This window comes from Pongo pygmaeus, chromosome 16 (genome assembly GCF_028885625.2).
Source record: "Pongo pygmaeus isolate AG05252 chromosome 16, NHGRI_mPonPyg2-v2.0_pri, whole genome shotgun sequence".
Taxonomy (NCBI): Eukaryota; Metazoa; Chordata; class Mammalia; order Primates; family Hominidae; genus Pongo; species Pongo pygmaeus.
In genome coordinates this window covers 87,586,676-87,613,712 of record NC_072389.2, presented here as the reverse complement: position 1 = coordinate 87,613,712, position 27,037 = coordinate 87,586,676, and the positions used below count along the sequence as shown (strand labels likewise).

The 27,037-nt window shown below is 38.9% G+C and overlaps 1 long non-coding RNA gene across 1 annotated transcript in view; it reads right to left on the bottom strand.

Moving 5' to 3' along the window:
* Positions 1 to 211: 211 nt before the first annotated feature.
* Positions 212 to 27,037, bottom strand: part of LOC134738230 (uncharacterized) — a 173,221-nt gene continuing 146,395 nt past the window's right edge. The window contains exons 2-3 of the long non-coding RNA XR_010123835.1: positions 7,873 to 8,386; positions 212 to 627 (exon numbers count right to left, since the gene is read on the bottom strand). This is a non-coding gene — a long non-coding RNA (uncharacterized LOC134738230). The remainder of the gene's footprint in view (positions 628 to 7,872; positions 8,387 to 27,037) is intronic.

Genomic DNA, 27,037 nt, shown 5'->3' with positions numbered 1-27,037 from the left:
ACAAGCAGCTTTCACAGCTGGCACTGGGGAACACAGTGGCATCCAGAAGCTTGGAGATGCCAGGAACTGCAAGGCCCCAAAGAGGGAGTCACGGCCTTGGCACAGGGAGCTCCCAGATATGGGCTCCCCAAAGGGCCACAGCTCTTATCTCCTTCTCTTCACCTTCAACGTGGCAAGCAAGGGGCATGTTTCAGCCCTGTTGGTGTTACAGCTTGTTTGGCCCTGCCACTTGGTGGGTCCTGAGGTCTTGTCCTGCAACTAAGAAGAATGAGGTATGCAGACAAGTGGTGGGGTGAGCAGGATGAAGAGGAGCTTTATTGAGCAAGAGAACAGGTCAGTCTCCTGCAGGGGGCAGCTCCTTTCCACAGCCAGGTTGTCCCAATGAGTGTTCAGCATCTAGGAGACCCATGAGTGGGTTGCTGCTTTCTGTAGGCAGGTCATCCCATCATGTCTGCAGCTCTCAGCAGAGATGGGGTCCTGGAGTGGGTTGCTCCTCTCTGCAGGCAGGTCATTCCATAATCTCTGCAGCTGTCAGCAGAGAGGAGGCCCTGAGGTGGGTAGCTCCTTTCTGCAGCAGGTCATCCTGACATCTGCCCAGCTCTGGCTGAGCCTGGGGCTTTTATGGGCCTAAGAGGGGAGGAAGTGCACGCCAGTTGGTCCATGGGTGGCCGTGAGTGGGCCCAGAAAAGGCACCACAAGTTCCCACTCCTGTCCACGGGACTGGCAGCTTGGCCCCCAGCCTTCAGGCCATCCCTGGCCTGAAGGTGGGGCTTCTCTGGGGACTTGCCCCCTTCTGCCTAGAAGCCTGTCTGCCTTTCACTGCTGTTCATGGTGCCCAGGCTGTTCATGCCAAGAGGTGCCTGCAGGCCAGGGCTGAGTTGCCCTCAGTCCCCTCTTGGCTTCCCTTCCATGCTCATCAGTGCCCAAAGTCCAGAGGGGGTGAGGCAGCAGGGGACTGGTGTGTCAGCACTGCTCTGAGCATGCACACACCTGGCCAGGCTGTGACAGCACCCAGGCTCAGCCCAGCCTTTGCTGTAAGATCAGAGCAAGCACTGACAGCAGGAAGAAGCCAGGCAGTGGAAGCAGGCACTTGCAAGCCTGTGAGGATAGGGGAGGCCTTCATGGGCCCCCAAAGTGCAGGAATGTCTGGGTCCACAGCCACAGTTTGGGTGGCTGCAGCTGTGACTGGGAGGGTAGGGCTCCTGCCTGCTCCTAGACCCCAAGAGCACAAGGATGCCCAGGTCCACAGCCATGGCTTGGGTGGCTGTAGCAGCACCCTGAGAGCTTCCACCCCAAGTCAGAAAGGGCAGGGATCATGCTTGTCCCTGGCTCCTGCTTGTCCCTGGCTCCTGCCAGCTCCACAGAGTGTGTAGTCCTGGCTGCACCTCCCTGCTGCAGTCAGCATGATGGCAGTGGCCACTCCAGATGGCCCACCACAGCCATCATTTCACATCTATAAATATGGCAAATTTTTCAATTTATTTCGGTATGAGCTCATGGCTTTCAATAGAGACACATAGAAATATATTTATATATACTTACCAACAATGTACATGCATATGTATGTATACATTCTTAAGCTCTGTCCATTGAAAAGGCTTAGAAGCAATGACATATGAGAAGCAATGGGCATAGCTAGCACTAAACCTTGGTTTCTAAATATTATTCTCTATGATAAGGGGCTAGTTTGAGAAAAGGCTGATTCCAGATCTGGGCAAGAAAATTTCATGATCAGCCTAAAATATGGTATTGTGACAAAAAGCAAAGAACTACTCAAAGTATTATGAGGACATTTAAAAAGGACATAGCAACTAGCTTGAAGGAGTCCCTACTTCCCAAGTCTGGCAATTTGAGAATCAAAACAAAGAATGATAATAATGTATTTTAACTCATTCAATTAAATAAGAATCCATGATTTTATATATATATGTGTATATATATATATATAGACACACACACACACACACAGAGAGGGAGAGGGAGAGAGACAGAAAGAGAAAAATGGAGAATAACCTGCTACAGTGAAAACAATGAAAGGAAGAGTTGTCTCTGCAGGGGAGACAGGCTGGGAAGAGGCACGGAGGAGCTTCCTGGGCTGATGGAAGTGTCTATATATTGAATATAGAATAATAACTAATAAATATGAAAGGAATGATGTCAGAAAATCATCAATGATGCAAAATGTTATAGATGAAAACATGATAATGAACAGAATATTTACAAAGACATTTCTTATTTATCACAAAGGGAAAATTAGTAACTTTATAGTGGAGAAATCTGGAAGATATCAGTTAAACATCAATATTGGGACGAGTGACAGTGTATATCTCCTGGTATGATATACCAGTGAGGACACAACATAACTTCCATAATATTCCTGTCAAAAATAAATAATGTGAATCCAATCATGATAAAACATCTGACAAACCCAAACGGAGAGACATTTATAAAATAACTGATCTGTGCTCTTAAAAAAAAAAGGTCACTCATCAAAGCATTCAAAAACATAAATTGGGGAAAAGACACCCTATTCAATAAATGGTGCTAGGAAAACTGGATCCCTATCTCTTACCATATTCAAAATTTAACTTAAGATGGATTAAAGACTTTAAGACCTGAAACCATAAAAATTCTAGAAGAAAACCTAGGAAAAACTGTCCTAGACATTGGCCTAGCCAAAGAATTTATGACTAAGATCCCGAAAGCAAATGAACAAAAATAAAAATAAATAACTGGGATCTAATTAAACTAAAAAGCTTCTGCACAACAGAAGAAATAATCATTAGAGTAAACAGACAACTACAGAATGAGAGAAAATATTTGCAAATTATGCATCTGACAAAGAACTAATGTCTAGAATCGACAAGGAACTCAAACAGATAAGCAAGAAAAAACTAATCGCATTAAAAAGTGGGCAAAGGACATGAATAGACATTTCTCAAAAGAAGATATACAAATGGCCAACAAACATGAAAAAATGTTCAACATCACTAATCATCAGGGAAATGCACATTAAAGCCATAATGAAATACCACCTTACCCCAGCCAAAATGGTCATTAATAAAATTTCAAAAAACAGTTGATGCTTGTGTGGATGTGGTGAAGAAGGAGTGCTTATACATTGCTGGTGGGAATGTAAATTAGTACAACCTCTATAGAAAACAATATGGATATTTCTCAAATAACTAAAAGTAGATCTACCATTCAATCCAGCAATCCTGCTTCTAGGTATCTACACAAAGGAAAAGAATTCATTATATAAAAAAGATACCTGCATGTATATGTTTATTGCAGAACAATTCACAAATGCAAAGATATGGAATCAACCCAAGTGTCCATCAACTGATAAGTGGGTAAAAAAAATGTGGTATATGTATACTGTGGAATACCACACAGCTATAAAAAAGAATGAAATAATGTCTTCTGCAGCAACTTGAATGAAACAGAAGGCCATTATTCTAAGTGAAGCAACTCAGGAATAGAAAACCAAATACTACATGTTCTTGCTTATAAGTGGAAGCTAAGCTATAGGTACACAAAGGCATACAGAGTGGTATAATGGACATTGGAGACTCAGAAGGAGGAAGGGTGGGAGTGGGGTGAGGGATGAAAAACTACCTCTTGAGTGCAATGTACATTACTTGAGTTATGGGTGCACTAAAATCCTAGACTTCACCACTATACGATTGATCTGTGTAACCAAAACCACCTGTTTTCTTAAAACTATTGAAATTTAAAAAAAGAAAAGAAAATGCCACCCATGAAAGACAAAAATTGAGGAAATGTTCCAGGTGAGAGAAGACACATGCAAGACATGACAAGTAAATGCAATTTGTGACCTTGGATAAGATCCTGGATGTGGAAAATAAAAAAGCTATAAAGGACATTATTGAAACAATTGATAAAATCACCCTGTGGACTTTGTATTAGAAAATGACGTTATATCATTATCAAGTTTCTTGGTTTTAATAAATGTTCTCTAGTAAATTATTGTTCTTCAGAGTTACCAAAATTTAACCAATTTACTAATGGTTTCAAAGAATAGTATGTAGATATAGATATGAGTATAGATTAGATAGATAGATAATAGATAGGAAGTTAGATATAATGAAAAAGCAATAGAGTAAAATGTAAACTATTGATGAATCCGAGTAAAGGGTGTACATGAATGTTTTGCACTATTTTTTGCAACTTTTCTGTAACTTTCAAATTTATCGAATTTAAAAGTTATAAAATTTGGCACAAAGATTGTGGGCAACTGGAGTTTTTAAATACAGTTAAATATATACCTCCTCTATGGCCCAGGATTTCCACCCTTAGATATTTTCCTAAGAGAAATGAAAACATGCTCATCATTTTGAACATATTTTCAAATAATGACAACAGGCATCCTAAAGAGTTGTCCAGAAATATTTACTGCAGCTATATTTATAATAATAAAAAATTTGTAAACAACCCAAATGTTCACCAACAGAAGAATGAATTAAAAAATTTGATATAGTTATACAATAGAACACTACGTGGCAATAAAAAGGAATGAACTAATATGTGAGACAATCTGGTCGAATCTCAGAAACAGTATATTTAAAAAATAAGCCAAAACCAAAAATGGCATACCATATTATTCCATTTATATGAAATAGTAAAACAGGCAAAATTAATCTGTAGTGGTAGACATTAGAACAGTGGTTGCCTATGTGTGGAAGAACTTTCTGGCATGATGGAAATGTTCTATTTTTTTTATTGTGGTGGTCACATGAATATATGTAACTTGTAGAATTATATAATTAATATCTGTGCATTTTGATAGGTGTAAATGATACCTCAGTTTTAGAAAGTAATCTGGAAGTGTAGCATTTTCCATATTTGGGAAATATTGCCAATAATGACAACAGGCATCCTAAATTCATTATATATTCCTAAGATATTACCAGACAAGTCTAGTCTCTGAATTTTTTACTTACATCGAGATTTCAAAGAGTTTCTAATTCCCAAGATTGAAGATGATCCCCTGAGCACTAATAGGAAAGAAAAATGAACAATTGTAGTAATTTGACGTTATTCCTGGAAAATAAAAAATCCATTGAAAACTTGTTAACAACAGTGACAATTAAGGAAGCCAGTTACAAAATGATATTTTAAGAAAGTAATAGCTTTTCCATAAAATAGAAGCTATCAAGAGATGAGGGAAAAATATAAATATGCCAAAACATAAAATATTTAGCAATAAATTTAAAGGAAATATATAGAGTGTATTTGAAAAAAACTATTAAACTCTACTAACAGGCATAAAAGAATAGAGAAACAGACAATGTTCCTAGATAAAAAGAATCACTATGGTAAAAATGCCAATTCTCCCTAAATTAACATAGAAAGTACCTTCCTAATCAAGATCTCAATGTGATTGTTCTTTGACCTTCACACGATTGTTATCTGTATTCATAAAGGTACAATGAACCTGTTACCAGACTATTATAGACCAATAGAACAAAATAGAAATTCCAGAAACAGTTCTAACTAGATATTTGGATTCAGAATATGATAATTTTGCTCTTTCAAAAAGTGCAAAGTGGATAGAGGATAGGGCTTTCCAGTATATATTGTTGGAACAACTGGCTATTTAAGAAGAAAATAATAAATTGAGATTCCTACAGTCTACCCTGCCATAAAATAAATTCCAGAATGGCTGAAAGTAAAAGGTAAAGCTATAAAGGCATCAAAAGAATAGGTGAATATTTATACAATTTTAGACTATAGCAAAAACCATATCAAAAACAGAAATGTTTTCTGACATAACTGAACATTAATAGATTTGAATATATAAAAATTATATTTCCATAGGTTTAAAAATATAATTAAGTGCAAAAAACAAACAAACTGGAAACAATTCGCGACATCTATACTAGACAAAATACATTAATGTTTTTAATATATAAACATATTTTCCAAAACAAAGAGATTCACGCATCTCGAACCTGGTTTCTCAACCTGGACGCTATTGACACTTTGGGCCAGATAATTCTTTGGTTTGTGGGGCTATCCTGTGCATTTTAGCAGCATCTATCTGCTAGCTGCCAGGAGCATCCCTTCATCGTGACGAGCAAAAATATCACCAGACATTGCCAAATGTCCCCCAAGAAGATAAAATCACTCCTAGTTGAGAACCAGTGGTCTAGAAAGAAACATTCATAATTTTTCTCTGCAAGGTGGAACTGGCAGGATGGGGGCCTGGGGAGGTAGATTTAAAAAATGGATATCTCAATCTGTCTTCTAAGTTTATATAAGCCTTACAATTCTGCGGGTGTTAATGTAGTTCCATTAATTGTAATAACTAATATTTAATTGGTTCTTGCCCCCTCTCATTCAGACAAGACCTCCACCCTCTTCAAAACATCTTCCCAGGATTATGGGAAGTGCCCAAGATGTAGTCACGGGTGTACCCCAGCCAGTTGGCTTCTGTGATACTCTGCCGCTGCGCCTGCCTCCACTTTTGTGGTTCATCCCCAATTCCCATGGAAGTTGGAGCACTTTCATGGAACCCTGCGGTTCTTTCCAACATGCAGCAGCCACCAGCCACAGTCACCTGCAACCACAAATCAGCAAAGCCCCACAGCCCCGAATCTCCACTGAGGTTTGTAATGATGTAGGACTTCAAGTTTAAGTCTTTCTCCGAGGCTATTACAGCCTGCCAGTAGGGGCTCTCCATCTGCACTGCTCAAACCATTATGCTCTATAACTGTTTTCAGTGTAAGGCTCTTTATGCTTTGTTAGTAATCTCTTGCTCTCCGGAGCCCAGAGAGTGACAGATTCGTGACAGACTCCTGTTCACTCCTTGTTGCCTCTCCCCTATGCTGAGAGGGCTTCTCATTGGCTCAGGTGCATCCCCTGTGCTGCTTCTCCCCTCAGGATGCCCTCTTCATCTAGAGGTTTCTCCAGGGAACCTGCCCGGCTCACTCACCTGACAAGCTAAGAAATGTCTGAACCGTCTTTAAATTCAAGCCAGGAGCCTAGGAGTAGTCCTAGGGAAAACAAAACAAAACAAAACAAACAAACACGACTGGAAAGAAATACATGGATAAGTTAACAGGAGGGCTCCTTGGAGAGATGGTTAATTCCAGGGCTGGCCTGGGAAGGATGAGATGAGGCTGAAGCACCTTGCTGTGCCAGAACATCAGGACATGCTCAAAAAGTGATGAGGCCAGGGCCTGATGGAAGAGGCTCCCAACAACCAAACCTGCCAAGGTTTGAGCACCAAAAAAACAGCACAGTGATTCTATAACCCATGAGAATAAAAGAATCAGCCCATGATGACATAAGTAAGTAAATAAAGAGAAATAAATAGAAAGCTCATTTTTACAGTAGAATTTCAACTAATAAATATCCAAGAGATGATGGGGAAAATGTTGAAGTGGTTTATTGCATAGATGAGACCATGGATATTTTTTCTTTTTTCTGATCACCCTTTCTAATTATTTTTATTTTTTTGCAATGAATAATTGCTTGTAAAATAAAAATGCAAAAAGTCACCTGCAGTAGATCGCCTGTGAAGATTATATTCTTATTGTATCTCTCATGAGCGACATTTGTCTCCTACTTTTACGCTAATGAATTTTTGATAGGCCCTATCTTGCATTTCTTTTTCCTATTTACGTATTTTAGAAAGAGGACAGGACAGGTGCTTCCCAGCAGGGCCACCCTGCACAAAGGCACCCAGCAGGCTGCAGAGTGAGGCTGAAAGTTAACCCCTGATCTTTGCGTTAAACTATGATGACTGGTGCAGGGTTGCATCTGCCCATAAGGCCACTGTTTCCTAACTCACACATGATTCTGTCCTAGCTGCTGTGTCCTTCAAAATAGCCTGTGTGGGTTTACCTGGTTGCTGGTAGAATTCTTCTTTTTGATCTCAAGGTCAAAGCCTGGTGGCATGAACAGCATTGCCTGTTCAGCCATGCGTCGCTAAAGGTGTGAGGAGGTTGAGATCAAGAGCAGTCTAGTTAGGAAGTGTCATCTCTTCAAGTTTCCTCCCCTGGGTTTGTTGAACATGCAGGGCATGAGGTCACCTTCCTCGTCTGGTTTTCTCGTTCTCTATTCCAAATACATGGCATGGCTGTGGCCAGATTCTTGCCGCTCTAGGAGGTGGGTGGAAGGATGTCCAGTTGCTTTAGGAAACTGTTCTTCCATTACTGAGAAGCCAGGCCAGCTCACAATTTATGTTTCATGAGGATTGCTTGTTTTTTCAGAAGTCACTGACAAATGTTGATCCCTACTGGCAATGAGGTAGCTCTGCATCTTTTCCCAGAACCACTCTGACAGGTAACTCTTGCCTCTCTCTAATTCAAAGATGTTGGTGAAATACTCCTCTGCTCCGTTTACTCTGCATCACTTTCTAGGAAAGAAAAGTGATGAGTCAGCTCTTGACAGTGTGCCTTCAGTGTGATCCCCCTACATTCTAGAAAACAGCAATGCCTCAAAGCTGATTCTCAAGGCTGCTACAGGCTTTTTCTCTATTTGGGGTTTCTATTGATTCTTTCCATTATTATCTTTCCTAAAAGGGCAGCGTAGAAAGGGGAATAGTTGCACAAAGGGGTGTTTTAAGAATAATTCGCCTTTAGGTGTGTGCTTCCAGTGGAGAAACCACTTCTGTGGGAGAAAAAGTACAGTGGCCTCTAGGGTGAGAACTCAAGGTGTCAGCAGCACCTACATAAAGCAAGACACCAGCCATGTGCCACCGCACTGCCACCAGGAGACAGGTCCTGCTTGTGTTGATCCCTGGTGACATGACCAGAGCCAAAACAAACGAACGAACAAACAAACAACCTTAAAGTAGGTAAAGATCTTGAAGGTGGCAAAATGATGCCAATCCAAGAAGAAACCTAATTCCTAATGTGAAATGGATACACTGACCCTGCCAACCAAGGGCATTGTCTTTCCCAGTTTGAACAAAACCACGATCCATTAACTCCAGTATTGATGATTTTCTTCTATTCTAGGCCATGAGCTCCTTTTGGGTCAACTGCAGCTGCAACTCTAGAGTGACAATAAGGATGTGTTTGAGGTGCTGAGGGAGGAGGAGGATGGAGTGAGAAGGTGACAACATTCAGCCAGGTGCCCCCAAAACATGGAGGCAAGAGAAAGAGAATGTGTCCAAGTGCAAGGTCTGCAGGCAGTGCAGGGCAGCTAGCAGCAGGGCCCATTTTTATGGGATTGTGAAAGGTGATTCTGGAAAGGCAGGCAGCAGCTACAACATGAAAGATCTTTGGACTGTGTCTGTATATGATAAGAAGTCAAAGAAGTATCTTTAAAACAAGAGGAGCAAAGAGAGCTCATCCTGGTAACAGATGGAGGGTTAGGCTTGCATAAGTTTACAGAAGTAGGTAATGACAGGGCTAAGAGAGAACTCAGCTCATTTCAATTCCATATTGCTTATCTTTCTCTTGTGCTTTGCAGTGTGTGTGTGTGTGTGTGTATGTGTATGTGTAGGAAGGAGGGGTGAGATTGGCAAAAGTTGAGCCAGATTATACTCATTAATTAGTTCAACACCCATTTTGCTGAGAGCGTACCATGCCCACAGTGCTGAGTTGAGCAAACTTAAGAGGTGATATGAAAAGAGCAAAAGTGCTTAAAAATCTGGGAAAGGGTATCCATCCCTGGTGCATTGGTTTTGATTATTCCTCAGCTATATAAACATCCAAAGAGATGACCTCATATATTCCACAGGCATGACCAAAGATTATGGCACAGATGTTCTGAAATAAACAATGTTAGTGCAAGCACATAGCTGCACAGTCCTGTAATGGTCCCGAGAAGAGCTTAGACCATTTTTTTTTAAACATAAACCACAAGTTAAGGCTAAATCAGAAAGAAAATAGAAACCTTTCTTCATCTGCTCTGTTCTTGGTTTCATGTTTTATAGATGGCCTGGGAAGCCCTCTGCACGCCTTTCTCAACTAAGGAATTTGTGGAAGTAGAATTTCTTCTGTTGACAGGATTCTGCTGAGAACTGAATTTTCTGCTGTTTTCATTACTCTTTTCTAAATGTTTCACAGTTCTGTTTTTTTTACAGCCAGATTTCCATTTGATACTGGTTGTGGTTACACTAAAAGTAACATCTATGGCCAAATGGCTGGAAATTTTACATTTTTGACGCCGAGATTTTTCCTGTACTTTACAGAGGGCAAGGGTTATACCCTATTTTTTCCCAGTCTCCCACAGTGCCCAACACAGACGACCGTACATAATAAGCGCTTTATTCTCAGCACTGCTGTATGCCTCATTGGAACAGGATGCCCAAGGTGATGGCTGTAGAAATGGATGGATTGGCGCGTGACTTGCCAAGACAGGTATGACCTCAGCCTGGACTTGTTTAATTCCGAAATAAAATCACAAAGGGAGTCTCAGTTCTGACTAATAACATTCTGTCATTCAGGCTAGTGGGGACTCAGAATCATATTTAAATTATTTACATAAAAAATTGTACTTGAGAGCAAATTCATACCTCTAAAAGTTAAGAATGTAGTTGCTACTGTGACCTGCTGGTATAAGCTGAGATCAGCATAACCTTCTCACTAGTTGAGACGTTAGCTCATAAAAAGCTTTATTCACACAAGGAAAATGTTCTTAAAAATATTTAATGTAATTCACATAATTCATAAGGAACTACAATTACAAAATCTTTTTATTAGTTATTTTATATTCTGCAAAGGTACAATTTTGGACTATTATAATACTTTCCCAGAACTGCCTCGGGGGAAATATTTTTATTACCTAGCAAAGAAACCTGATTTTAGACCAGGGTATTTCTACAGAACATTTTAATGTAACTATTTTTCAATAGCTACATAAAATTATATTCATTTATATCATAACAAAGGTATACAAAGACCATAAAAATAGAAGTACAGATTCCAAATAGTTTACTATTAAAATTATGCAGATGTCACTCAATCTCAATTAACTATTATCTCAGTCTCCTTGTCACAGGGGCATGATCAACCATGTTACAGTGATAAAGAAAGTGGAACTCAGGGACGTTAAATACTTGCCCAAGGAAACATGTACTAGGTGGAAAAATCTAGATAAAAATCCATGATTGAAAACCCATAACTCATCAAAAATTGAAGTACAAAATACTTATATTCACTAATGAGAAGGAAACTGAGATATTTATTAAAAAATATATTCTTCTCTCCACTATCTCTCTTTCCTTCCCCAAGTACCCCAATCCCAACCTAGTTTTGAGACTAGCTCTTTTTCTACATGAATTATCTTTAGATTCAAGAAAAGAGATTTTAATTCCAGTAGTGGCAGAGTGGCTTCCATTTGACAAAGCCTCCTGAAGAGAACAGTTGTACCCTCTGGAAGGGCTTGAAGAAGAACTTCTTGAGGGTACTGGAAAGATAGCTGAATCAGGTACAAACTGTTAGAGAATGGATGCTCTTACTGCTCTTTGCCTGTGAGCAGACTCCAGTCAGTATCACGTGAAGCCGCTAAGACTCAGATGGAAACTCACAATCCTAGAATAGAATCTCTCCAACCTAATGGCTGGAAGAACCAGAAGGAAGAGGATCACTGCAGATCAAAGATATTCTAAAATAGAGAGAGCCAGAGAAAAGGAGTCACCTTTTTTTTTTTGTATATTCTCTTGAGCTATATATAGAGGATAACTCCAATAAGCCCCAATGAGAATAAAATTACAAAACAGAGATTTTAACTACCTCCCACCCAGGGGAGAGTAAGTTTGGAGATTGAGTCCAGACAAATTAAATGCCTGGTAAAACAAACAAAGCAAAAAGTCGAAGCTCTTTAGAGGAATATAACAGGATATACCATCTCTAAAACATATCATTCATGATGTTCAGTATACTACACAAAATTACTAGACATACAAAGAAAGAGTAATATGTGACCCATACTGCAAAGACAAAGTTGTCAGTAGGAACTGATCTGAGGTGAGCCAGAATTTGAAATTATCAGATTTTTTTTTTTGAGACACAGTCTCACTCTGTCCCCCAGGCTGGGGTGCAGTAGTGCGATCATAGCTCACTGCAGCCTCAAGCTCCTGGGCTCATGCCATACTCCCACCTCAGCCTCTCGAGTAGCTTAGACTAGAGGCATGCACCACCACACCAAGCTAATTTTTATAGTTTTGTAGAGATGGGGTTTTGCCAAATGAGATAAGAATTTTAAAGTAGTTATGATAACTATATTCAAGGATATAAAGGAAAATATGTTTATAATAAATTAATAAATAATTCAGCAAATAAATAGAAATTATTTAAAATATAGAGAAGACTCAGATCTTGCTACATTGAAAAATAAAACTTTCCAGCCTTCCCAAAACCTAGGTTGAGTAAAGTAGTTGGGATAAGAAAGGGAGAGAATGGAAAGAAGTAATGTTTAAATATATGCAGAAGTAATTTTTAAATCAATAAATAGAGAGCAATCTGTCTTGAAGAGATTTTTGGATGTGGCCTTTGTCTGATGGACTCAACTGCAATATGATTCATAAGAAATCCACACTTTTGAAAAAGAGAATTATACCACCATAAGCATAGACAATTTGGACTAAGGGGGACAGAGACGTTCACAACGGGCAGAAAGCCCAGGCAGAGAAAGCGGCTCAGCTGCAAAAACAGGTCTTTTCTTATGGAAAAAGAATGAATCAGAGGGAGAAACCAAGAGCTAACAGAGCAGAAAATATGGTTCCAGGGAAGATGACCAAGTTTTAATAAAGATACTGGAAAATGAAGCCAGCTGGTTTTCAGAAATGCTATGCATCAGTGATTGCGATGTGCCTCCTGTTTTTCTCTTTTTAAAAGGCAGTGTCTATTGCTGTTTTCCTGTCCTGCCCCATCACTGTATATTGGGTTTTCAGGTGAGCAGAAAATAAATGTATCTGTATAGCTTACAGGGCTATAGGTTGAAATAAGTCATACTCAAGAAACCTTATCCTCATCTAAGCTAATTTGGATGCCAAGATCCTGGATTTCAAGTCTAAGCCAGTTATCATAATGGGATGAGTCCTTGAGGGTCCTGGGAGGTGGAAGAGACGTGACAGGTGGAAGAGATGTGAATCATTAGAGTGGAATGTAGCAAACTGATGTTTTGATGGTCTCAAGTGACCTTTACTTATTTAGTTGCAAGCTTTGGTAGTCTCACATTGACTCTGGGCTTGGCTATGTGCCTAACTTTGAACAACAGGACATTAGCACACCTGACGCAAACAGAGACTTGATGTGTGCTTGCAAAAAGGGACTTGTCCTCTTGGAACATTACTTACTGGAACCCAGCCACCATGGTGAGAGGTAGCCCAAGCTAGTCAGGAAGAGAAGTTATAGAGGAGAGATACACCGAGCTATCCCAAATAAGGCGCCAGGCATGTTAGAGAAAAAACTGTCTCAAATGTTCCATCCCCACAGATACAACATGGAACACAAATGAACCATGCCCTCCATGCTTTACCCAAATTGAAAAATTGTTAGTAAATAAATTATTGTTGTTCTTTTGAGCCACATTTATTAGACTATGCAGCTATACATGGCAGGAAAAAAATCCTTAATAAAGTATTTGTGAATAGACTTTAACAGTAGTGTAAAAAGACTAACTTATCATGGGCAAGGTAGAACAAAGTGACTCAGTAATAGATCAATTACTAGAGTAAATAAAGAGATAAACAACAACCAATAACTATTGATATAATACATCACACAATTCAAGTTAGAAAAAAACTATAATGATCTAAAAAAATAAGTCTTTGATTAAAATTCAAACCTCAGTACTCTTTTCTTAAACAAATTAGGGTAGTGGACACTCTTGGTGTCCTGCCCAGATTCTGTAAGATAGTAACAAATCCCCCTGGTTGCTGTGCTAACTGCTGAAAGCTCACAGCTACAACTTCTCTAGAAAGGTATACTATGCAGAACAGAAATTGCCTTAGCTTGAGCTTTACTTTCCACTTGGGTAGCCTGCAGCCAATAGCTGACTGATATAGAGCTACAAAAGGCAGACATCCTTGCCTTAATGGCAGGCTGCCTCTGTGGTACAGTTCATGCTCAGGCTTGAGCTGGACTCCAGTTGAGGCCATTTCTCTATTTATCCCCCTTCTCTTCCCTCCCTGCTTCCTTCATTTTTTTTCCCTGCAATCCCTTTCTCAGTAGACTACATGAACTCAAATCCCTAGCTTGAGCAATATTTCTGGCATTTGAGCAATATGAGGAAAATGATAATTATAAGGTCTGTGGAATTTGGTGGCTGTTGTTGAACACCACTGATGCTTTGAAGAGAAAACAGAAAGCTCAGTACTATCAATCACCAGTTCAAAGCCAAGTGTAAAAGCCTCTTTGGGCTTTCTTTCCTTCAGGGCTTCTTTGGCAACATTCAAAGCAATCCTCTTTTCCTGTAGTTGTGGTGGAAATAGGGACAAACTGAGGAAAAGGATTATGACCCAATTCTGAGAGTAGCAAAACATCAGAGAACATTGGATTTGCAGTCCTGGGAGGATTCTAACACTAAAGTCAGGGACCTGAAAGAGAAGGAATGGGACCTTGAGATTTGGGATGGGGCTATTCGGGTAGGTACACATACAAAACTTGAAACCCAGATTCCTCAGAAATTTTTGGAGATGAAGAAGTATTTCACTATTCTCCATACCTCAATGTAATAAAAGCCATTTATGGCAAACCCATAGCCAACATAGTACTGAATGGTTGAAAGTTGAAAGCATTCCCTCTGAGAACTGGAACAAGACAAGGATGCCCATTCTCAACACTCCTCTTCAACATAGTACTGGAAGGCCTAGCCAGAGCAATCAGACAAGAGAAAGAAATAAAGGGCATCCAAACTGGTAAAGAGGAAGCCAGACTGTCACTGTTTGCTGACAATACGATCGTCTACCTTGAAAACCCTAAAGATTCTTCCAGAAGCCTCCTAGAGCCGATAAAAGAATTCAGCAAAGTTTCCAGATACAAGTACAAAAATCAGTAGCTCTTCTATACACCAACAGCGAGCAAGTGGAAAATCAAATCAAGAACTCAACCCCTTTTAAAATAGCGGCAAAAAATTAAAATACTTAGGAATATACCTAACTGTATTAGTCTGTTTTCACACTGCTGACAAAGACATACCCAAGACTTGGATGAAAAAGAGGTTTAGTTGGACTTATAGTTCCACATGGCTAGGGAGGCCTCAGAATCATGGTGGGAGGCTAAAGACACTTCTTACATGGCAGTGGCAAGAGAAAATGAGGAAGATGCAAAAGCAGAAACCCCTGATAAAATCATCAGATCTCGTGAGACTATTCACTACCATGAGAACAGTATGGGGGAAACTGCCCCCATGATTCAAATTATCTCCCAGGGGTCCCTCCCACAACACGTGGGAATTATGAGAGTACAATTCAAGATGAGATTTGGGTGGGGACACAGAGTCAAATCATATCACTAAACAAGGAGGCAAAAGACCTCTACAAGGAAAACTACAAAACACTGCTGAAAGAAATCATAGACGACAGAAACAAATGGAAACACATCCCATGCTCATGGATGGGTAGAATCAATATTGTGAAAATGATCATACTACCAAGAGCAATCTACAAATTCAATGCAATCCCCATCAAAATACTGCCATCATTCTTCACAGAATTAGAAAAAACAATTCTAAAATTCATATAGAATAAAAAAGAGCCTGCATAGCCAAAGCAAGACTAAGCAAAAAGAACAAATCTGGAGGCATCACACTATCTGATTTTAAACTATACTATAAGGCCATAGTCACAAAACAGCATGGTACTGGTATAAAAATAGGCACATACACCAGTGGAACTGAATGGAGAACCCAGAAATAAACCCAAATACTCACAGCCAACTGATCTTTGACAAAGCAAACAAAAACATAAAGTGGGGAAAGACACTCTTTTCAACAAATGGTGCTGGGATAATTGGCTAGCCACATGTAGGAGAATGAAACTGGATCCTCATCTCTTGCCTGATACAAAAATCAACTCAAGATGGATTAAGGACTTAAATCTAAGACCTGAAACTATAAAAATTCAAGAAGATAACACTGGAAAACCCCTTCTAGACATTGGCTTAGGCAAGGATTTCATGACCAAGGAACCAAAAGCAAATACAATAAAAACAAAGATAAATAGCTGGGACTTAATTAAACTAAAGACCTTTTGCATGGCAAAAGGAACAGTCAGCAGAATAAACAGACAACCCTCAGAGTGGGAGAAAATCTTCACAATCTATGCATCTGACATAGGACTACTATCCAGAATCTACAATGAACTCAAATCAGCTAGAAAAAAAGAATCCCATCAAAAAGTGGGATAAGGATATGAATAGACAATTCTCAAAAGAAAATATACAAATGGCCAACAAACATATGAAAAAATGCTCAACATCACTAATGATCAGAGAAATGCAAATCAAAAGCACAATGTGATACCACTTTACTCCTGCAAGAGTGACCATAATCAAAAAATTAAAAAAAAATAGATGTTGGCGTGGATGTGTCGATCAGGAAACACTTCTACAATGCTGGTGGAATGTAAACTAGCACAGCCACTATGGAAAGCAGTGTGGAGATTCCTCAAATAATTAAAAGTGGAACTACCATTTTATCCAGCAATCCCACTACTGGGTATCTACCCAGAGGGAAAGAAGTCATTATATGAAAAAGGTACTTGCACATGCATGTTTATAGCAGTACAATTTGCAATTGCAAAATCATGGAACCAACCGAAATGCCCATCAATCAATGCATATATATATATATATATATATATGATATATATATCACAGTTTCTTTATCCATATATATTATATATGTATATATTATATATATGATAGAATACTACTCAGCCTTAAAGATTCACAGTGACCTGAATGAAACTGGAGACTATTATTCTAAGTCAAGTAACTCAGGAATGGAAAACCAAACATTGTATGTTCTCATTGATATGTGGGAGCTAAGCTATGAGGACACAACAGCATAAGAATGATACAATGGACTTTGGGGACTTAAGGGGAAGGGTGGGAAAGGGGTAAGGGATAACAGACTATAAAGAGGGTACAGTGTATACTGCTGGGGTGATGGGTGCACCAAAATCTCACAAATCACCACTAAAGAACTTACTCATGTAACCAAACACCACCTGTACCCCAACAACCTATGGAAAAATAAAAATTAAATTAAAATAAAACAAAAATTTCAAATAAAGAAGTATGTCACTATTCCCAACTTCTTGCTTGAAGACTCTGTTGAAACAAACCTTAAATGACACAAGTCCACTATAAAACAATGCTTATCTGAGGGTCTCTCCACCTGTCCCCCGGCCTCCAGACCAATACTTAGGGTTATTTCCCAGTGTATGTCCACTAAGCTAGTAATGGTGGAACTGAGATATAACTCAGACCATGTAACTCCAGAGCCCATGCTCTTAACCATTTTGCTATACTGCCTTGGTCATCTAATAAACCAGCAATAATCACATAGAACTATGTTGTCCCATATTGTAGCCATATGTGGCTTTCATTGACATTAATTAAAATGTACACATTCAGCTCTTCAATTACACTAACCCCATTTCAAACATTCAATAGCCACATGTGGCTAGTGTTGGCCACACTGGTCAGGGCAAAGGGAGAATATTTATATCATCCCAGAAAGTTCCATTAGAAAGCACTGACGGAGAACATATCACACTCAGTTATGTTAGCAACAAAGTATAATGCACTTACAAAAAAAAAAACAAACCTTAAAAATAAATTCAACTACAGAGCCCATATGAAAAAAAAAAAAGTCAAAGCTTTATTAGGTAACACAAAAGAAGCATAACTAAAAAAGCCATTCCAGGAGCCTAGGTATAAGGATGAAAATGGTAGATGTCTGTTGTCTCCAATTTCCTTTATACATTTAACATTATTCTAAGTAGTATCAGCATACAATTTTATTTTTCATTACCCTCTGACAAAAAATGATTCTAAAATTATTCTGGAATGGAGAAAACATTAACGGTGAAGAATGAAAGGAGATTTGCATGTTTAAAATTAATCTGTTGTATTTATTTCTTAGGGCTGCTGTAACAAACTACTACAAACTTTGCCGCTTAAAAACAGAAATGGCTTCCCTCACAGTTTCCGGAAGTCCAAGGTCCGGCAGGATTGTGCTTCCCCTAGGAACCCTAAGGGAAGATGCATTCCTGGCTACCTCCAGCTCTGGTGGCTGCCTGGCTGCTTTCCTGTGCCTGATATCATATCACCCCATTATCTGCCTCCGTTTTCACATTGCTTTCTCCTCCTGTGTCTCTCCAATCTCCTTCTGCCTCCCTCTTCTAAGAACACTTATCACCGGATTTATGACCCACTCAGATAATACAAGATTAATTCTTCCTCTCAAAACCCTTAATTGCATCCATTGCCAAATAAGGTAACATTTACTCTTTTACCGATAAGGTAATACTCACAGGTTCTGAGAATTAGGGCATGGACATATCTTTTTGGGACCCACCATTCAGCACACTACATTTACATGAGAAAATGATAATATTCAAAATAGCGTGAAAGTACCAAAACGAAGGTAGGCACTGTAGGAGATGAAAATAGAGATGAGGTATGAGGGAGATTCAGGGACCAGTCTGCATGTTATAAATTTTCAATCTCGCAAGCATTCACATTTTTTAAATATTGAATTTTTGCCTTTGTTTTCTGCAATCACCAAAGACTTCAGTTTTTATTAAATATCCAAAGTTGGTGGTGGCATGGGAAAAGAACACTATTTTACTGCTGGTAGAAGTACACGTGGAAACTTTAATAAAGCCATCCTCAAAGACATTTTGGAACCATTAATCAAAAGCTCTAAAAAGCACATATCTTTTGATCCAGCCATTTACCGTAAGATAATAATCAGAGATATTTGTAGACATGTATAGACAAAGGTAATGATAACTCGATTATTTTAAAAGTAAAACGGGGCAGAAAATATGAATGTCTAACAATGGAGAACTGCTTGTCTAAACAATGGAATAGCCACATAATGATAGAGTGAAGAACAGTTAATGACAGAGGAGAAATTTATAATATATTTCTATACAAAACAAGAGTAGGCTTCAAAACAATGTACAGGATGACCTAATTGGTATGGGCTATATACTTGTGTAGTTATGTATTGTGCATGTGTGCGTAATATATACACATAATACACACATGGAACCAAAAAAGGAGAAACATTAAAATATTAGTGATACATTTTATTAACAAAATTAGCACATTTACTAATTTATTGTATTCATTCATTGTATTTTTAAAAACAAAATTTGTGGCCTATGTAACGATAAAATTTGATAAGAATACGACTTCGAATTAACAACTCAATAAACAGTCTTCGCAGAAAATAAAATTTAAATTGCCCAAAACCAGACATCAGATAAGAACAAAGGGTTCTTAATCTCAGTTCTATTCTATTCCATTTGCTTTGAATCAATTTGGTCCTTAAAGGTCTTTGTGAAGCAATTTTGAAAAATTCACAGGAGGGCACAGACAAACGTTTACATTAAAGTTTAAGCAGAGATATGGGATAAAACACTTATGGATGCTGAGAAATATCACTTTGTAAAACTATCATTTCAACCTTAAGGACATATCAGAAAAAAAAGTGAGCAGTTTTATTAGTTGAGGTAATGCAATTATTTTGCAAAACTTTTATTTATTTTTTATTGATTCTCTATGAGGCATTTTAATGTCTACAAAGGAAGTTCAAGTCCCACTTTTCACTTGTACTTTTGCTACCTGTTTATGCAGAATTGGCCACTGGGCTTCCTAACCTCTCTGTTCATTTTAGAGCAAAGCGTCTCCTTGTTCCCCATTGCAATTCTTTTCCACTCAGTTTTTTTAAGTTGGAAACAGAAAATTATAAACACCTGTGCTGAATAAAATCTCCTGGCTCTGCAAAATAAAAAATTATTCTTATTATCCCAATCAAGAAAGTTTTATTTTTGCCTGATCTATTTCCCTTGCTCAGTTCGGTCATATCAAAGCTGAGAGCCTGTGTTCAAGGACCTTAACAGAGACATGGCTCTATTATAACGTCCTGTAGTCGGTTTCTAACAGGTTAAGAACCTCCTGGCTGGGCCGGGCGCCCTGGCTCACGCCTGTAATCCCAGCACTTTGGGAGGCCGAGGTGGGTGGATCACAAGGTCAGGAGATTGAGACCATCCTGGCTAACACGGTGAAACTCTGTCTCTACTAAAAATACAAAAAATCAGCCGGGTGTGGTGGCGGGCACCTGTAGTCCCAGCTACTCGGGAGGCTGAGGCAGGAGAATGGCGTGAACCTGGGAGGCAGAGCTTGCAGTGAGCCAGGATCGCGCCACTGCACTCCAGCCTGGGTGACAGCAAGACTCCATCTCAAAAAAAAAAAAAAAAAAAAAGAACCTCCTTGCCTATCAGACATTCAGTGGAGCCAACAGGTTTCTTCCAAAACAGTTTTGAAAATATTCACATAAAAGGATAGTTTGTGTATATTCTTGTACTTTACTTTACTTGGACAATATCTCTTTAAACATAGTTTCACGCTAGGCCTAGTTAAGATTTATGCCTTGCGGTTTTAGTTGAGTTGTATTTTTATGTAGAAAAATAACAGTGGGTGAGAAAACTTGCTGTGCTGAATATGCCCACCACAAAGCCACAGCTGAATTATGGCAGGCTCTCTCAACTTTCTGCCAGACTCTTTTTCCAAAGACACACGTGTGCCCCCCTCTTAGCTTACTCTCCAATCTCCACACCTTATCTATGCTTCTGTCCCATACCTTCTTCATATGAAACTTTAAATCAAAGATAATCCTATGAAACAGGTCTGAGATAACACTGCAACTTGCATTGTTTCTTGGAAACGAATACAAAGGATGAATTGTTTCAATGATGTTACTTTCACATAGAAGATGGTGAAAGTAAGGCTGCTTATAGTTCTGCAAAGTTCAAAAATTACTTTTACAGAGTAATTTGGAAGACTGTATTTATACACACACATACTCTCAAAAGATCATTTAAACAGATTGATTCATTGCCCATTAGCGTTTAACTCATCTTAGCTCCTCTCCCCTCCCCAGACTTTGTGGGGTGGTGCTGAAAGTTCCAGATTTCTAATTTGGATCAAGCTAAAGGCTTGATCTTTCTGGCAACCAACCTCCATCCTAAAGCTATCTAAAAGCCCACTAAGAGTCACCCTATTAGAACAAAAGACAAACTTCAAGGGTTTTAGTAGCTCTCTGCCAGGAACTGAGAACCAAGACTATCCTTCTTCTTATGTCACAGCATATAATAATAATAATAACAATAACAACTATATAATGAAAATAAATAAATATATAATATTCCAATAGAGGAGCTTGAACTACTACTTTGGATACATACAGTGCACCTCGAATTATAAGTAAGGTTCAAGAAGACTGTAGGGACAGCTCAGTAAAGAAAAGAGCATACTACTGAGAACTCTTTTAGGTTTTGTTCCTTACAAGTCACAACCTTGGGTAATTCATTAATGTTCTCTGGGCCTCTGTCTTCTGCTCTGCAAGTGGAATGAAACCATCATATGAAAAGTCTCTTTATTTTAATTTCATGCTCAGGAACCCACTGGTATTTTCATGACTGAGATCATCACAACAACTTGGGAGTTGACAGACAATGAGAAAGGGAGGCAATACAAAATATGTTTTGGAAACCACCATATTCAAGAATAGACTTTCTTCTGGGACATCTCATATCCAAAAGCATAAAGAGAGGACTCCATGTAGGTGAGCTAAATATGTTTAATACAATTCTTGGAATTTGGTTTTGAGAGCCTTCCTGCCAGTAACAGCCATGGTGAAGGAGAAATAAAATAAACACAGTGATTACAAAAAGCTTGAAAGTTCCTGTGTTTCATTTCTTGGACTGAAGACTGTGGACATTTTCATCGTCCCTGAGCCACCTGAATCACAGTTTCTGCAGTGGCAGCAGCAAAACCATAATTTTATGGTGAGAAGAATCCCAGCAACCAATCCATGTCCGTGCCTATATTTGTATTTCCCATCTTGTCCGAGAATATATTTCATGTGCCTGTAAGCAGCAGGTGCATCATTGCATTGTATGGATTAGTCATTCTTGATAATGCTTCTGCTGCTTGTGTAATGCTTAGATTTCAAACACTGATGATTTAAGGACACTGGAAAGGTATAATGGTAATTTTTTAAAAAGGCATTAATAGGTACTCATTTTAAAAATGAACATTCGTACCCCTTGCGTTCATTTTTGGGAGCACATAGCCACACACTATTGGAAATAGAAGAAAGGAAGCTCCGAACTGAAGAATCAGCTGGGAAGAGGAAATAACTGAAAAGATTGTTTCCCTATGTATTAAAAAGACTGGGTCATCTCCTGATGTTTGAGTGTTATTATTATTATTTGAGACAGAGTCCTGGTCTGTCACCCAGGCTAGAGTGCAGTGGTGTGATCCTGGCTCACTGCAACCTCTGCTTCCCATGTAAAAGCGATTCTCCTGCCTCAGCTTCCCGAGTAGCTGAGACTATAGGCACACACCACCACACCCAGCTAACTTTTTTTTTTTTTAATTTTTTATTTCTATAGGTTTCATGGGAACAGGTGGTGTTTGGCTACATGAATAAGTTCTTTGGTCATGATTTCTGAAATCTTGGTGCACCCGTCAACTGAGCAGTATACACTGTACCCAATGTGTAGTTTTTTATCCCTCACCCCCTCCCACCCTTTCCCCCTGAGTCCCAAAAGTCCATTGTATTATTCTTACGCCTTTGTGTCCTCATAGTTTAGCTCCCACTTATGAGAGAGAACATACGATGTTTGGTTTCCCATTCCTGAGTTACTTCACTTAGAATAATTGGCTCCAATTCCATCCAGGTCAGTGCAAATGCCATTATTTCATTCCTTTTTATGGCTGAGTAGTATTCAATTTTATATATATAATATATAAAAATATATAAAATATATAATATATATAACATTTTTAATATATTTTAAGTTCTAGGGTACATGTGCACAAAGTGCAGTTTTGTTACATAGGTATACATGTGCCATGTTGGTTTGCTGCACCCATCAACTCGTCATTTACATTAGGTATTTCTCCTAATGCTATCCTTCCCCCAGCCCCCCACACCCCAGGAGGCCCCAGTGTGTGATGTTCCCCACCCTGTGTCCATGTGTTCTTATTGTTCAACTCCCACCTATGAATGAGATCATGTGGTGTTTGGTTTTCTGTCCTTGTGATAGTTTGCTGAGAATGATGGTTTCCAGCTTCATCCATGCCCTGCAAAGGACATGAACTCATTCTTTTTTATGGCTGCATAGTATTCCATGGTGTATATGTGCCACAGTTTCTTAATCCAGTCTATCATTGATGGACATTTGGGTTGGTTCCAGGTCTTTGCTTTTGTGAATAATGCCGCAGTAAACATACGTGTGCATGTGTCTTCATAGTAGAATGATTTATAATCCTTTGGGTATATACCCAGTAATGGGATGACTGGGTCAAATGGTATTTCTAGTTCTAGATCCTTGAGGAATCACCACACTGTCTTCCACAATGGTTGAACTAATTTATACTCCCACCAACAGTGTAAAAGTGTTCCTGTTTCTCCACATCCTCTCCAGCATCTGTTGTTTCCTGACTTTTTAATGATCGCCATTCTAACTGGTGTGAGATGGTATCTCATTGTGGTTTTGATTTGCATTTCTCTGATGGCCAGTGACGATGAGCATTTTTTCATGTGTCTGTTGGCTGCATAAATCTTCTTTTGAGAAGTCTCTTTTCATATCCTTTGCCCACTTTTTGATGGGGTTGTTTTTTTCCTTGTAAATTTGTTAAAGTTCTTTGTAGATTCTGGATATTAGCCCTTTGTCAGATGGGTAGATTTCAAAATTTTTCTCCCATTTGGTAGGTTGCCTGTTCACTCTGATGATAGTTTCTTTTGCTGTGCAGAAGCTCTTAAATTTAATTAGATCCCATGTGTCTATTTTGGCTTTTGTTGCCATTGCTTTTGGTGTTTTAGTCATGAAGTCTTTGCCCATGCCTATGTCCTGAATGGTATTACCTAGGTTTTCTTCTAGGGTTTTTATGGTGTTAGGTCATACATATAAGTCTTTAATCCATCTTAAATTAATTTTTGTATAAGGTGTAAGGAAGGGATCCAGTTTCAGCTTTCTACATATGGCTAGCCAGTTTTCCCAGCACCATTTATTCAATAGGGAATCCTTTCCCCATTGCTTGCTTTTGTCAGGTTTGTCAAAGAGCAGATAGTTATAGATGTGTGGTGTTATTTCTGAGGCCTCTGTTCTGTTCCATTGGTCTACATATCTGTTTTGGTACCAGTACCATGCTGTTTTGGTTACTGTCGCCTTGTAGTATAGTTTGAAGTCAGGTAGCATGATGCCTCCATCTTTGTTCTTTTGGCTTAGGATTGACTTGGCAATGCAGGCTCTTTTTTGGTTCCATATGAACTTTAAAGTAGTTTTTTCCAATTCTGTGAAGAAAGTCATTGGTAGCTTGATGGGGATGGCATTGAATCTATAAATTACCTTGGGCAGTATGGCCATTTTTGTGACATTGATTCTTTCTATCCATGAGCATGGAATGTTTTTCCATTTGTTTGTGTCCTCTTTTATTTCGTTGAGCAGTGGTTTGTAGTTCTCCTTGAAGAGGTCCTTCACATCCCTTGTAAGTTGGATTCCTAGGTATTTTATTCTCTTTGTAGCAATTGTGATTGGGAGTTCATGAGTGATGTTTGATTGTTATTATTATTATTTGAGACAGAGTCCTGGTCTGTCACCCAGGCTAGAGTGCAGTGGTGTGATCTTGGCTCACTGCAACCTCTGCTTCCCAGGTAAAAGCGATCCTCCTGCCTTAGCTTCCCAAGTAGCTGAGACTATAGGCTCATGGGAGTTCATGAGTGAACTCCCATTCCCAATAATTTTTGTATTTTTAATAGAGATGGGGTTTCACCATGTTGGCCAGGCTGGTGTCAAACTCCTGACCTCAAATGATCCATCCAGCTCAGCCTCCCAAAGTGCTGAAATTACAGGCATGAGCCACTGCACTCAGCCTGATTATTATTATTTTGACATAGGAAAGCATTGCATGGACTCAATGGACATTTTGTGATCACCCCGCTATGTCCCTAATCATAAGGATCAGGTAAATACTTCACAGAATGATGCCTGGAATGCAATCAAGATAAAAATATCTCCAAAACTGTGTGCCCATTTCTATTTCTGCCATCTTTAGATTCACTTAAACTTCCTGGGTCTGATTTTTTCATCCGAAAAAATGGAAACACAAATAATTGTTCCACCTGCCTGTCTGGGTTTCCATGAGAATTGAATATTTGTAAAAAGGTGCTGTATACAAAATGAGAACTATAATGTCAAATCCATGACAGGAAAACTGTGTGAGAGATAAACAGCATTGTCCCCTATATCGTTCCATAATCACATATGAAATTGTGGTTTTCTTGGTGCACTTGTGGTTATTCAGGAAGACGTGATAGAATGAAAAAAAAATTGAAACTAGAGAAGAGTTGAAAGATTTCTTGTAGAACTCCTTCATTGTAACGTAAAAGCACTGCAGCTCAGGAGGAGGATACCGCTTGCTGATGGCCAATAGTTGGATATAGGCAAACACACTAAAAATCAGTTCTTTAAAATTCAAAATTGGTTAAAAGCAGATTTCAGAATGACCGATTTGCTTCATCATTGTTTTGCTAAATTATTAAACCCAATACCTGCATCTGTTCCCTGCCCCATGCCACACCTCTTTTGATCCGCACCACTGTCCCTGTAGGTGCCCCAGTCTTAGCTGTTGCTTTGTCTTTTAGTGTCAAATGGCTACAATTCTGCATAAGGAATCTATCTTAGTTTGTGATTAACAGGTGATTTTTAAGAAATCTATTTATTTTTACTTATGAGTTCCTTTTCTGTCTTTAAAATATATACTTTTAATAAAACATCTGCAAACAGGATTCATTACAAAATTATAAAGTAGCCATTGGGAAAGTAACTTTCAAGATAAAGATTTTGTTTCATTTGGGAGAAAGGGCAATGGTTTGAGAAACTTGCCATCTTTGCTTGGTTCCTGGGTATAAAGACCAAAGAAAGTAGATGTCATCTCAATTTTCAGCCCCTTTTGACCTAGGCTTTTCTCTCATTGGCAAAGATGTCACACCAGTTGTGGGAAAAAATAAAAGAGCGCTGGCTTTACTATCTCTGTGTTTTTAAACTTCAGACATACTTTTCACATCCAGAGTGACTTAATGGAGTCTAACAACCAATTAATGGCTTTAAAACCAGTGGGGATCCTGTTCTGCCCCGTAACCTGAAATGAATTATTGATAGATGCTCTCAGCCCTGTGTCCTGTCAGATATTTCAAAGTCAATGTCAGGCGGTGCATTTTCTCATTCACTCTCTACTAAGGTCAAGATTTGTGAAGCAACACTCTTCCAAAGGGGAGAAAATAAAAGCCAGCTGCCTGCAAAGTGTGGAGCTAGACATAATTGGCCTCCCTTTAAACCCAGTCTCTTGAAGATATTAGCAACCTCAACATGTATTATAGGACTGGTGGCATTATTCCCTCAAAACAGGTGGAACTTTGCACATTTAGAAGGAGAATGACATTAATAAGTACTTTCATAATTATAACAGTAACTCTCCCTTATTGTGTTTTCTTTCAATTGAGTCTTGGAACAATCCTGTGAGGCGGGTTGGGCAAATATTATTTGCACCTAATATGGAAAAAAGAAAAACCTAAAACCTAGAGTTTTATGAGCTTCCCTGTTCCTCTTTTCTTTTTCCTTCTCCTCCTCCTCCTTTTTTACATTTGGGTAATAGTAGTGCAATTGTGGCAGCTCTGCTTGACCATAAGACAGCTCTAAAGAGGTGATTTTTTAATGACTTAGATTTTAATGTCATTCTTCTATGGCAATTTCTGAATTAGCCACTTCTTAGCAAAATAATTAGTACATTTCTAAAGTGTTCCT